We start from the raw sequence: 12,975 nt of genomic DNA, 5'->3' as shown, positions 1-12,975 counted from the left end.
ATTTTCTTAGTATTTTGATACATACAAATCGAACGAGTAAGTAGGCAATTAATTAACTAATTAATCGTAAATATTTAAAAATAAATGAATAAAGTTGAATTTCACAGGAGTAAAATGTCGGTTCAATATAGTCTGCTTGAACTATTCGGGAAATAAAAAATGTACGATGACGTTCAAAAATAAAAATAACGTTGTTTTATATTGACTTGAAATTAGGTATAACTATATAAAAATTATATTATTATGAAAATTGGAAAAAATTACTGTTTTTTGCCTGAAAAAGAATCACCTTACACATTGTCGTCATGCGGACATAACCACGCTAGTTAGTGGTTTTATTAACATAATGTCTTCTGTTTCACTATTTTAAATAACGGCGATAACGCACATATTGTGACGAACCACTTGGTGGCTGTATACCTTTGACTCGTGTCAAAAATATCGTCTCCTAGCCCCTATAGGTGAGCCAACGAGCCACGTCATGATGCACCGATCTCTGAAAGTCGTCTAATAGTGTCAATATTATATAACGGGGAAAACAAGAATTCGAGGACGGTCTTTAATCTACAAATTTTCTCTTGGCCTGCAACTGTGACTCATATAATATTTATTTAATAAAATATTATAAAAATATACAATAATATGCGTACGTACACCTGCAGTAGCGTAGCGAGATGGGAAAAGGCCCCTGGGCAGTAATTAATTTAGACCAATATAATTTTAATCAAAATTTAAAATATTACACATATTGTAATTTGTAGCTATGGATATAAGGACGGGTATACACTACGATGTCATAATGAAATAGATGGACGGAATTATTTTTAATGAGTAGTATAGGTACAAAAATGATTGGAGAAATCACGATAGGCCCTCAAAGCGACAATCTGAGCCCCGGGGAACTGCCCCACTTTGCCCTAGGATAGCTACCCCACTGACGTACCTACACGTACACCTGCATGTATGTAACCATACCGGTTATACCATCTCATATATATATACCGTGCATGAGCTCGTTTAATGTTATTATGTGCGTATACTATATATCATCTGCGGAAATGTATACTGTTGAAAGTATATCACGACATCAGAAGTAATTCTTGGGGGGAGGGGGGATAAGAGGTTATTATGGTCCTCAAAAACTAAATTATTGTGGTGTGCAACGTTATTATATAAACTGTAAATTTCGCACGAAAAAATATTCCGCAAGCTTCTGAATCGAGCGACCTAAACCAGTAAACCTATATATGTAATAATATGTTTGAGGGGCTTCAAGTCCGTATAGATATATATTATATAGTTGCGGTTGCAGCGCTGTCACATATAGTGCTGCATCAGATGATGCTCGACCAACTTCGACGAAAGTCAGTAATATAACTTAGTATAATCATTAATTATTATACTATAATAGCGCATATAAAAATAAAGTGCATATACGTTACGCGTAGGATAACATTCGATGTGGGTGGCTTATTGTCTACAATTTTATGAAATGTCTAAAATGATATATACTTAGACTTATCTAGTGTTTAATTTGTATTTTGAAATCTTCGCATCGAGCGTGATGTGTACATTGTGCACATTTCTCACTCGTCAGTTGACTTAAGAGTGCCATAAACCTAACCTAAAATGTACATATTATTATTATTATGCACACATCGTACAACGTGCACATAGCTTTTACATGAGTATTCCGCTGTATCTGCAAGTGTAGTGATGATAACCAGGTCCTATTTTTTAGTGAACCCCGACACAAAGTGTGTATTCCGAAATTGAAAGTGTGCACTACGGATTCGAAAAGTGTGTACCTACTAAATACTAATAAATAAGACTACTTGCTAGATAGTAATAGGTAGTACAGAATACATTATACACATTTTTTAAAAATACATTTTTTTAGCCCCCCACGGATCTGTATTATTTCATGATATATTAAAAGATGAGTAGTACGAATTTTTGTGAAAAATAGGGGTTGGACTGATAACAGTACGGCGATTTGGGCGAAGTGTATTATATAGTAATAACTAGTCGAGAGAACAATCGTAATAGATTTATATAATATATATAATATATATTATATCGTAAAGAGGTAACCTAACCTTATAAACAAGTAGTTTGGAGTATTCGTTACGGTGACAAAACATCTTTACAAAAATAATCTTATCTTTTACTATTTTTTATCGTATCAGTGTGAAACAGTTGCTATTAATAACCTGTTTCGTATTTTGAAATAACAACACTGATTTTCTGCCTTCTTGGTAATCATTTCATTTGTTTATTTTTAATTATATACAATGGGTAGTGATTACACTAGCACAACACTCAGGCCAAAAGGCGAGCTGCCGCGATCGGCGTAATTCCACGACGGACCAAAGGCGCTGCCACATTTACAAAGTAAGGTATAATTACGAGGAATTACACTGCAGTTTAGGGAACGGGGTCGACCACAGGCAGTGTCTAACTGTCAATATAGCGACTGCTGCCGTGCGAATCGAACCCGGAAATGGTAGACTCTCAAAAGCGACCGAGGGGAGGGGTGATAAGGGGGTTCTGTTGGTCGTGAATCCGGACACGGTGAGTGACGTCTCTCAAGCTCTGGCGATTTAGCAGATCCTGCGGAGTAGTTTTGTCCGGTCGCTGATATTGGTTCGGGTAGGTCGACGAGCCTGGTACACTTGTTGTATAAATATTAAATAGAATTGGTCGTAGATGTTCCTGGCCCGTGTCAACGGTTAGTAATTATTCAAACGAACTGTATTCGCGTTGACACGAGTAGAAGCTCGTTTCCGGGAGATGATGCTCACCAAGTGGTGAGATCGGCCTCCTTGATTGGTCGTCGCAGGCGGCTTGGTTTTGTCGCCGCTAAACAGACAGGGAGTACAACTCGTACAAACATGAAACAATATGTGTGGAGATTTCCAGACGGGTTGCTCACGGGTACGAGGAGTGTTGCTGTGCTAGCAATGTTAGCTGTTGCTCGTCGATATCGCCAAATGTTACTTGCAGCTTGTTAACGTTTTACTACTGAACTGCTCGTCGGCGATTGGTCACTCCGGTTCTCTTCTTCTTCTTGTCTTCGAGCGTTAATGTTTGGTTGAAAGTGGATCGAAGAATGTTGAAGTAGAAGTGTCTATTCTAAACGGATATACCGGTAGATATACCGGTATATATACCCGTTGGGGGATAGAAACCGGTGCTGATCGTTCGAAACCTTCTCGGTATGACAATGGATTATAGCACCGTTACTTTGTTATAGCAACCTGCTCGATGCGCTTTTTACTCGTCAACTCGTTGAAATTTAGTTGTCGAAAAATCGCTCTTTTGGTCGTGTGTTTCAGGTTCTATGTGCGCCACCGTTTGGGAATATCACGTTTATTGATGGTCTTGATAAAAACCTTTTTATATCGTCACATGGTATAAACGTCAAGTGTCTAGATATTTTAACGAGAATTGACAACACATAATTGAAGTTGTATAATCAGCAGAAGTAGGATACTTTACTAAAACTCTTTTTATATTTATATCAAACGTTGAATATTATTTAGATAAACAATTTTGTAATTATTTTACTCAAACATGTTCAAAGTATTTGAACACAACTATTGCGAGGTCATTTGTTAAAACTTATAAGTATAACTTGTGCAATCCATCGGGTATAAACTTCAACTTACGGGCCAATGATAGAAACAAAATACTATTTGACATTTTTTCAATAATATTCGATGTTCGTGTATCAACAAATTAACGAGAGCAAAAAATTGCAGCGAACGTGACACTAAAAAGTAGTAGTTTTCATCTGATTTTTAGACATTTACCTACACGAGTCCCCCGTCACCGTCAAAGATGTTTAAAAAAAATTGAATTTAGATCGAACTAGGTATTTAGATATTTACTGTTTAGTAAAGTTTCAATTTCATAAAACTCTCTGTATTTAGGATAATTTATTTTTTGTGGGAAAAAATGTCGTAAACAACGATATTCTGATCAACCTGTATATTACTCCGTGTAAATATCCTTCGACTATCCCTCTTCACGAGACTCCAACAAACCTGCCGCTACGATTCTACGATAATAAAAGTGTTCATACTGCGATATGTCATTATTTGAACTGTAACACACGTTCCCTACACACGTGTTGTACACTTGTACCGCGCACGGCGACGTTTTTAATTAATATTTAGGTATGTATACATTATTACCTGTAATATTATTTTTTTAAATCAACATATTTTGTCGTTTTACGCGTGTATTTATAATATTCAAATGTAGTCCTTCTCTTGGAGAGTAATCTAATTTTTCTTTTCTTTTTCTTTCAGACCGCCAAACACATTTGGATAAAAATGTTCAGGTACGTCTACTTGATCGTGTGCTTATTGTGTCTATTCTACATATTCCACGCCGTCTACATACTGTTTGTTGATTTGATATTGGATCTGGTGTATGGTTTTTTTACGGTGTTTTACGACCGTGTTGGCACCGTTACCGATATATAACAATACCAGTTAAGGTATTTCCATTGGAAAAATGTAGAGATATTCAAATCGCCGCAAAAAGGTTCTACTTTCATAAAAGATTAGGTACTACCGGCTGGTACAACAACTCCCCACATAGCAAAAAGCCGTTTTAAAATCATTTTTCAGAAAATAATAAATATTTTCAAAAGATTTTTTAATGGTCAACATATATTTTAAAAACGTTTTCAAGATTTTTTGGCCGGAAAAATGTTTTTTTTTCAAAATATTTTTAAAACATATTCATAATTCAATTTTTAAAATAAACTGTTAACAATCTTTTCAAAATATATGGTATTTTGTATTCATTTTAAAGATAACTTAAAAATATTTATTAATTAGTATTTACTTCATCATTTATTGATTTAAATGTATGAAAATATAATCCTGTATTATGGCCTATGGGGCATCATACTATATTATATAGTTAATATTCTAACTATATAATATTAGACTATTTTATGTCTTATCCTTAAAACCTAATAAACTTGTTGTATAATTCAACCTGGAGGACTCTAAACTGAATTATTTATTTTGGTTCATATTATATTATATTAATTTTAGTTCTCGAAATAAGTTAAATTTGTTGGGTAAATTGTAAGTTATATTTACTAAGAAAAAAAATTAATTATAAGGTTAGTGTTCATTCTGGTTATAAAATAGGATTTTGGATGTGGTTTGGATTTTTAAGGAATACGCGTAAAAATTAGACAAGTGCAGTCCTGTAATTTACATAACATTAAAAATAGTGTTTTGAATATGAATAATAAATAATAATAAACAATATATTAGACTATACTGATTCCAATATTCTCTTATTATTGTTAGCAAATAAAACAAAACATTTAAGATTAATTTATAATTATGAATAATTTATTACAATTAAAAAGAATGATTTTGTTGTTTCTTTTCTTCCCTGAATTTAACATTTGCCATGAAAAATGTCATTGGTTTTAATACTTCTTGGTCTGTGCAATTCCGATGTTTTTGTACACTTCTTACAGTTTCTAAAATATTAAGTACATTTTGTTTTATTAATGTGTGTAGACAGTATCATAATTATAATATATAACATCTGGGTTCTATTTGTATGAAATATTAGAATGGTTCAAGTTAATGTAAAATTAATAAACAACTTATTTTTTTTTTATCTTAAACATACAAAACAATTCTTACTTATTCTGTACTTTTATCAATCCTTATTAGTATTTAAGAATTTGTTAATTGTTATAGTAATTATAGAACAAATACAAGTTTTAACTTATATAAGTGGATATATTATAAATATATTAAACAATTAAAAAACAAATAATAATTTTATCTTTATAGGTAATGTAAATAAAGTATAAATGGATTGTATAAATAAATAGTGCATTTTAAAAGATTTATACATTTTGAAATAAATAAATAGCTAAAAACCTATTAAAAAATGTATTATATTATGTAATTAAATACTTAAATTTCATTATTGTTCAATTAACCTATTATTGCATTATATTAATTTTAAAAATTAAGTCTTAATCATATTTAAGGTATGTGCAGGGATATGATTTCATTAATAATATACTGCAGTAAAATATATATATGAGTATAGTTTGCATACTATTCCATATTATCAGAAAATTTCAATATTACGCCCTTTCTCTTGGATAATTCTATTTATGTTACTTAACATAGCAGCTCTGACACACATTATATTTATAAACTCTATTTAGTATATAACTTATTATTATTATATAGTATACTAAAAAAAAAATTACCACCAAATATGATGAAACAGGAATGAAGAGTAGCAAACACCATTTTATGTTTCTGTCCTGCTTAAGAAAATGCTGATAGCAAATTATTATGAAACATCTTCGACATTTTTTGGCGTGCCATATCTGAAACACTATCGTGTTCTAGTCTACTCAAGTAATGTACCTGCATAATAATAAAAAAATAAATTATAATTTTTAAGTAAAATTATTATTAAATGTATATCAAAGAATTATTATTAAACGCACCACTTTCTGCCGAAATTCAATGTCTCATAATTTTTCTTCAAATATATTTAGCTCATCAATATTTGTCATTGAGAATTTATAAATACTATCATTGACTAGATGAATATCTTCTTTTAAAAAAAAGATTTGTTTTGATTTGTATGAATATCAAAACATATTTTCAATCCTATCAATTTTTATCATATAATTTTTCATATCATATTTAATATTTGTAATGGAACAAGTCAAATTTTCAAAGTATTTTTTAAACCTGAAAAATTATTAATAATTTTCAATCTTATATACATATCACAAATCAGTTATCTATTATGGCATTGAAAAAGATGCAAATTATTTATTTATTTTATTACCATCGATAGCTAAGACCTCATTAGTATAAAGACTACAAGACATGGGTGATGTGTTAAAATCAACTTGAGTAGTAACAACATCATCAATATTATGATCATTCAAGGGATAGTTTCTTGTAGGGGACTTAAGCAAATCTGTGTTTATGCTTTCTGAAAGTGATAAGTAAAGTACAAAGTTAATTCAAGGAAACCTATTTGATTTATACAGACAGAGATGCAAAATAAATAAATTGAAATTTGTTATTTATCCTTATCTCGCTTTTTTCGTTATCAGTTTTGTTTTTATTATTTATATATGATAAAATAACGTTTTTGGACATTTTGGGTTCGATGGAAATTTTCTAAATTGGTTATGTTCCTATCTTTGTAACAGAACTCAAGTAGTTAAAATTTCTTTTTATTATTCCAATGAATACTTAGTTACCTCGGGAGTTCCTCAAGGATTTCATTTGGGACCACTTCTTTTCCTAATTTTTATCAATGATCTTCCTCTTATTCTAGATAGTTCGGTGAATATTTTGATGTTTGCTGATGATGTAAAAATTTACTGTAAAGTCAAAGATGTTGTTGACCAAAATTTGTTGTAATATAATTTAAATAAGCTTTTATTATGGAGTAAAAAAAACTATTTATCCTTAAATTATGATAAATGTAAAATTATAACCTTTTCACGTACTAAAAGTCCTGTTTTCCATAATTATCTTATTGATAACCATCCTCTTAAAAGATGTTCATCTATTACAGATTTAGGTATTTGTTTTGAATGTGATCTGTTGTTCAAAATAAATCATAAAGCTATCATAAATAAAGCGTATAAAATGTTGGGTTTTATTACTAGGAATACTAAAGACTTTAAAAATCCTATTTGTTTAAAAAATTTGTATACTTCTTTAGTTAGATCAAACCTAGAATTTGGCTCTTTAATTTGGTCTAATAACTTTTCAACTAATTCAAATGAGCTTAATAATATACAGTATAAATTTCTGAAAAGAGTTGCCTTTATTATGCATTGTACGATTTTCAGAGACTCGTTTCTGCTGGTTCAAGACGCTATAGGTATTGACCCTCTCAACATTAGACGTGATCTTATAGATATAATGTTTGTTTATGATATTTTATATAATAATGTAAACTGCCCAGCTATTTTAAGTTTAATTGGATTTAGAATACCTAATAGATATACGCGAAATTCTGATTTGTTCCATATACCTAATTTTAAAACAAATAGTGGAAAAAATTCTTTTTTCTCAAGAGCTATTTTTAATGCCAATAGAATCTCCACAGTCTTGGATTTTTTTTATTGTCTCGTCAAGTATTTAAATCTAAAACTTTGTTATTTTTAAAACATAGTGCCTAATTATTATTTCTTTGTTTTGTTTTATATACTTAATGTTATCTTTGTATTTCTTATCGTATTGTAAAATTGTTTTTTGTATTATCACATGTCTATCAGTTTTCATATTGTGTCAATTCTTATATTTTATTGTTTTTCTTTCTTTGTTAAAGGGCTTTGGCCCGTTGATTTTTATATAAATAAATAAATAATCATGTTCTGCCGCAGTCGCCACCCGCCATACAGAAATATCAAGAATATTTTATCCCGCAGACAGACATACCGTGGACCAACCAACACATAATTCTAAATGCTGATATCCCAAAAAACATTAAGCATTTCTATATATAGGTACATATCATGCGATATAATATAGGTAATAATAATATGATGATACTTTTTTGTTGTTGCCTTTTTGCTTGTAGTGCATAATAAATATGTACCTAGGTAATACTGTAATATAAGAATGACTGAAATACCTAATATTATTATAGGAACTCAAACTTTTTCTTTCCATTTGATATTTGAACCATTCTATATATGATTATAAATTATACATCCCTTGGCCTCTGTAGGCTATACTGCACTGAAGGTACTACAACGTGTTTATGATTGAGTCACACATTCTCATGTGTGTATCATTGGTGAGCACAGGAATCGGTGCAATAGTTGCTCTACTTACGACCATGTGTGTATCTAGGAGGACCTAAGGAGCTTTATCCCCCCCCCCCATTGGATTCTATAGTACTTTTCTGAAAAAATAAAGCTTCCTTCATTTCAGATTTTTAGATCCATGCCTTCTAAAAACTTAATTTTATGATGGAAAAATGGAAAATATCTGATGAATGAATCGTATATAATTGAGTACAAGAAGAGCTTCCAGAACCATTACTACCCTGCAGTCACACATCCGAATGTCTAACTTATTTTTTAAATTTTAAATTTTAATGTTAATTTTTATTATTCAACAACAATTTAATTAATAATCAATTTAATTTATATTTGTATATATTTGATATAATTGTATCAGTTGGTATTTTTTAATAAAAAACCAGAAGTATGAATAAATTTGTGGCATAAATAGCTTAAAATTAATCAAAATATTTTAAAAATTTAACTGTTCATCTAAATAAAATAATGTATTGAACATAATATGGAGAAAAGCTTAAAGTCCCACATGCCTAACAGTATGAATAATAATTTTTAATTACAACTAAAATCGTTAGTTTTCGTATGAATATACATTTTCGTCAACATTTGATGATAATGTTTGTAAAAACAACTAAACATAATAGGTATAGGTATATATTTTTTGTCTCAGTAAGAACAATTTATAAGGAACCTTGTAATTTTATTTTCAAGCTTACAATAGAAAATGTAGATGATATTGGATATTTAAATGTGTAGGTCATCGTTTTTCAACATTTTTAGTGTCGTGACCTCAAAATCACTTGGCGACCCTCCTATCTACTACAGTACTTCGTACTAAGTACAAATTTGAAAAATTAGTTTATCATATCATTAACATTAATCGATTAACAAAACGAATTATACCATTTTGAATATAAATGTATAAATACCACGAGTATACTCAGAAAAAAACATTTCTTAAAATCTACATTTTTATTACATTGATTTCTTGATATTCGAGTTTTCTTCAATTAATTACGAATTTCATTAAAACCACTAGTTTATACTCAATTACATCAGAATTATTTCAAATTAATGAAAAAAAAAGAAATTGAATCAATTGAATTGCATAAAATTGATAAATAAATATTATTTAAAGTAAGTTAACGAAAGTACTTGGATTTAGGATAAAATATTTGTATATGGACTTAAATTAATATCTAATTTCGTTGATATTATTAAATAATTAATACTTTAAAATTATGAAATAATAGTTTCATTTTAATGTGTTGGGGTCATTAATACAACGGGAATTATAATATAGAGGTACAAATAGTTGGTTTATTTAATATTATCATGATATATTATACTTGAATTAAATACAAGTGGCTGCTTAATTTATTTACTAAAACTGTAATTATTTCAAGTCACGATTAAAGATCTTTAATCATGTTTTAAGTTAAATATCCTTAACAACAATGAAAATATAATCATTTTAATGGAATTTGTGTGTTATTTATAGTATGGATTTTTCTTAAAAATGTTAAAATAATTAAATTATGGCAATGATAACAAAGAAAAAGATTCCATTAAAGGTTAAAATGATGCTAGTCCATCATAATATTGAGTATGCGTATACAGACATACAGTATACAACTGCAGTATAAGCTCTGCAATTGTATTATTAATCATATGATTCCAGTGTCGGTCTGGCTCATGACTGGGCCCCTGGTTAACTAATTTCGAATGGGCCCCTACAAACTTAATTTTAACTTAAACGAAAAAAAAATTTACTGTCATTTAATAAAATATTAAAACTATTTTATACATAATTAATAAAATTAGGTCGTTTTTTCCAACGTCTTTGTCAATATAAAAATATAATGTTATAAATATAAAAATGTAAGCCAACATTGTTACTTAACAATCTTACAAATAAAATACAAAATTTGAATTAAAAATTAACATTAAATTATTAAAAGTAATTTTTTAATTCTTTGCAATGAATTGCATGCATGACGATCCTATAACATATCAATAACTTTATCTTTGCTTTGCTTATACATTGAATGATATCATCTTCAACAAATATATCAGTTAAAGGATCCAAATATTGATGGCTAAATGAAGATTAATGTTTGCTTTTTAAAATTCTTAGTTTTGAAAACACTCGTTCACTCTTAATTTGTGTGCATGGACGTATAAGAACATATTTTAATGCTATGTACAGTGTATTGAACAAGCCCGTTTTAGTTGTAAGTTTAAAAAGAATTTGAAATATTTTTGGTAAATAGTTATTACAATTTTGTTCAATGCTTACATATTTATTAGAGTTATGACCAATTAGAATTTTAAGCACATGCCTATTTTTCATTACGTTTACAATTGGCTATGGGCCCCTAATATTGAAAAATATCCAAGGGCCCCCGGCGATCGCCGGGTAGCCGGGTGGGCCAGACCGACACTGTATGATTCCATCATTAATTATAAGAAAAATATACCATTAAAATGATAACGTGTGTAATAGTTTTAACTATGTATATTGGTTAATTATTTTTAAGAGTAAATTCAAATTTACACCTTAAATTAATACCACAATGTTATTGAGTTTAAGATGAATATAATAGATTATAGTACTTGTTTGTCATAATTTTAAGGAAGCCGTATCATTCTATCAAAATAAAACTGTTTAAAAATTATGATAAACATAATTTAATTGACGTGTAGTCGATTTAATTAATTTAAAAGATTCTATATTCATAAATTAATGAGTGAATTCCAAAGGCTCCAAATCATTCCCGTTTTCCATTAAATTTATAGACGTTTTTCATTAATAATAAAACATTTTTTTCTGGGTCTTTATATTACTATATAGTAATATAAACTTTTCACAAGTTAAAGTTATGTCTCGGATTTTTGGGAAAGCCATTACCGGTAGAGTACCTGTATTATTGTATTTTAAGTATTTTTTTGTTTGATAAAAAATTTAAATAAAAAGGTTCATTTTGTAAATCGGAATTATATTATTATTGACCTACGTGACCCCTAATTAATAAGGTGATCGCGAACCCCCAGGTTGAGAAACACTGATGTAGGTAATACCTATACCTACTGTGTCCCACGAGGATTTACCCATTACGATATCTCCCGAAATAATAGATAGCAAAATATTCTAGTTTTGTGATAAGACTCACAGGAATAAGAACTACAATAAAATTACTTCATATATTTTGATTTATTTTAATGTTTTGGTACAAAAGCTAAAAATATTTTTTTCTAAAAAAATTCATTAAAGCCATTTTGTAGTTTATTTTTCTGAAAGTAATGACGTTTTAAAATTTTATTTTCATTAATTTTTTTTTTATTTCAAGAAAAAATTGCGAATTTAACACCAGTCCAGAGTGTTATCAAACATGTGACGATGTGACCATTGTGACCATCTCGCCACGTACGTGCTCGTATACGGCCGGCCGAACGCTTTCAATGTGCCTAGTTAGAATTATATTTTATTTCTTCAAAATTAGAAAAAATATTAAATATCAGGAAAATAATGAAAATAAAATTTAGAAACGTCAATATTTTTAGAAAATTTAACTCTAACAAATAGCTATAGTCGATTTTTTTTAAAATAACTAAATAAAAAAATATATTTTTTAAATTTTTTACCAAAACATTTAAATAAATTATAAAATGAAATAATTGTAGTTCTTATTCCTGCGAGTCGTATTGCAAAACCAGAATTTTGATATCTCTATTATTTCGTGAGTATTGCAATGGATAAATCCGTAAATCCTCGCGGGACCCTCTAGGTACGCATAATCAAGAATGAGCAATTGGACACTAAAAATACTGAGGAAATTACTGAATACCAATTACATTGAATTTAATGTAGGTAACGACTAAAGAATACCTATTTTATTACGTTTTAATAATAATAGTAATTAATTAAAAATTGAAAAATCAAAAATCCGACTACCGGATGTTTTTTAATACGGTATACGAATAAAAAACCTCTTAGACGTTTTTCGATATTTCGACATTTTTTCCCGGACCCAAAAGCCATGTGAAAAGTCGATATTATAACAATATACCTACACAATTTTATGTTGATATATTAATTTGGATTTAATTTGATCACGTAGTAT

At 29.1% G+C, this 12,975-nt stretch overlaps 1 long non-coding RNA gene and 1 pseudogene across 2 annotated transcripts; one reads left to right on the top strand and one right to left on the bottom strand.

Moving 5' to 3' along the window:
• Positions 1-3,910: 3,910 nt before the first annotated feature.
• On the top strand, positions 3,911-4,801 carry LOC149055115 (uncharacterized). The gene is made up of 2 exons (XR_016192107.1): positions 3,911-4,181; positions 4,317-4,801. It is a non-coding gene; the product is annotated as an uncharacterized LOC149055115 (long non-coding RNA).
• A 477-nt stretch (positions 4,802-5,278) lies between these two features.
• LOC149055114 (uncharacterized) lies at positions 5,279-11,478 on the bottom strand (annotated as a pseudogene). Its single transcript, XR_016192106.1, has 5 exons — positions 7,292-11,478; positions 6,868-7,017; positions 6,518-6,767; positions 6,275-6,434; positions 5,279-5,518 (listed from the first exon to the last, which is right to left on the bottom strand). The product of XR_016192106.1 is annotated as an uncharacterized LOC149055114 (transcript).
• Between the last annotated feature and the right edge of the window lie 1,497 nt (positions 11,479-12,975).

This window comes from Diuraphis noxia, unplaced genomic scaffold, assembly GCF_037042655.1.
Source record: "Diuraphis noxia isolate RWA-SAM2 unplaced genomic scaffold, SU_Dnox_SAM2 contig0005, whole genome shotgun sequence".
Taxonomy (NCBI): domain Eukaryota; kingdom Metazoa; phylum Arthropoda; class Insecta; order Hemiptera; family Aphididae; genus Diuraphis; species Diuraphis noxia.
Note: the sequence above shows the minus strand (reverse complement) of the source record. Positions and strands in the feature narration are given on the sequence as shown.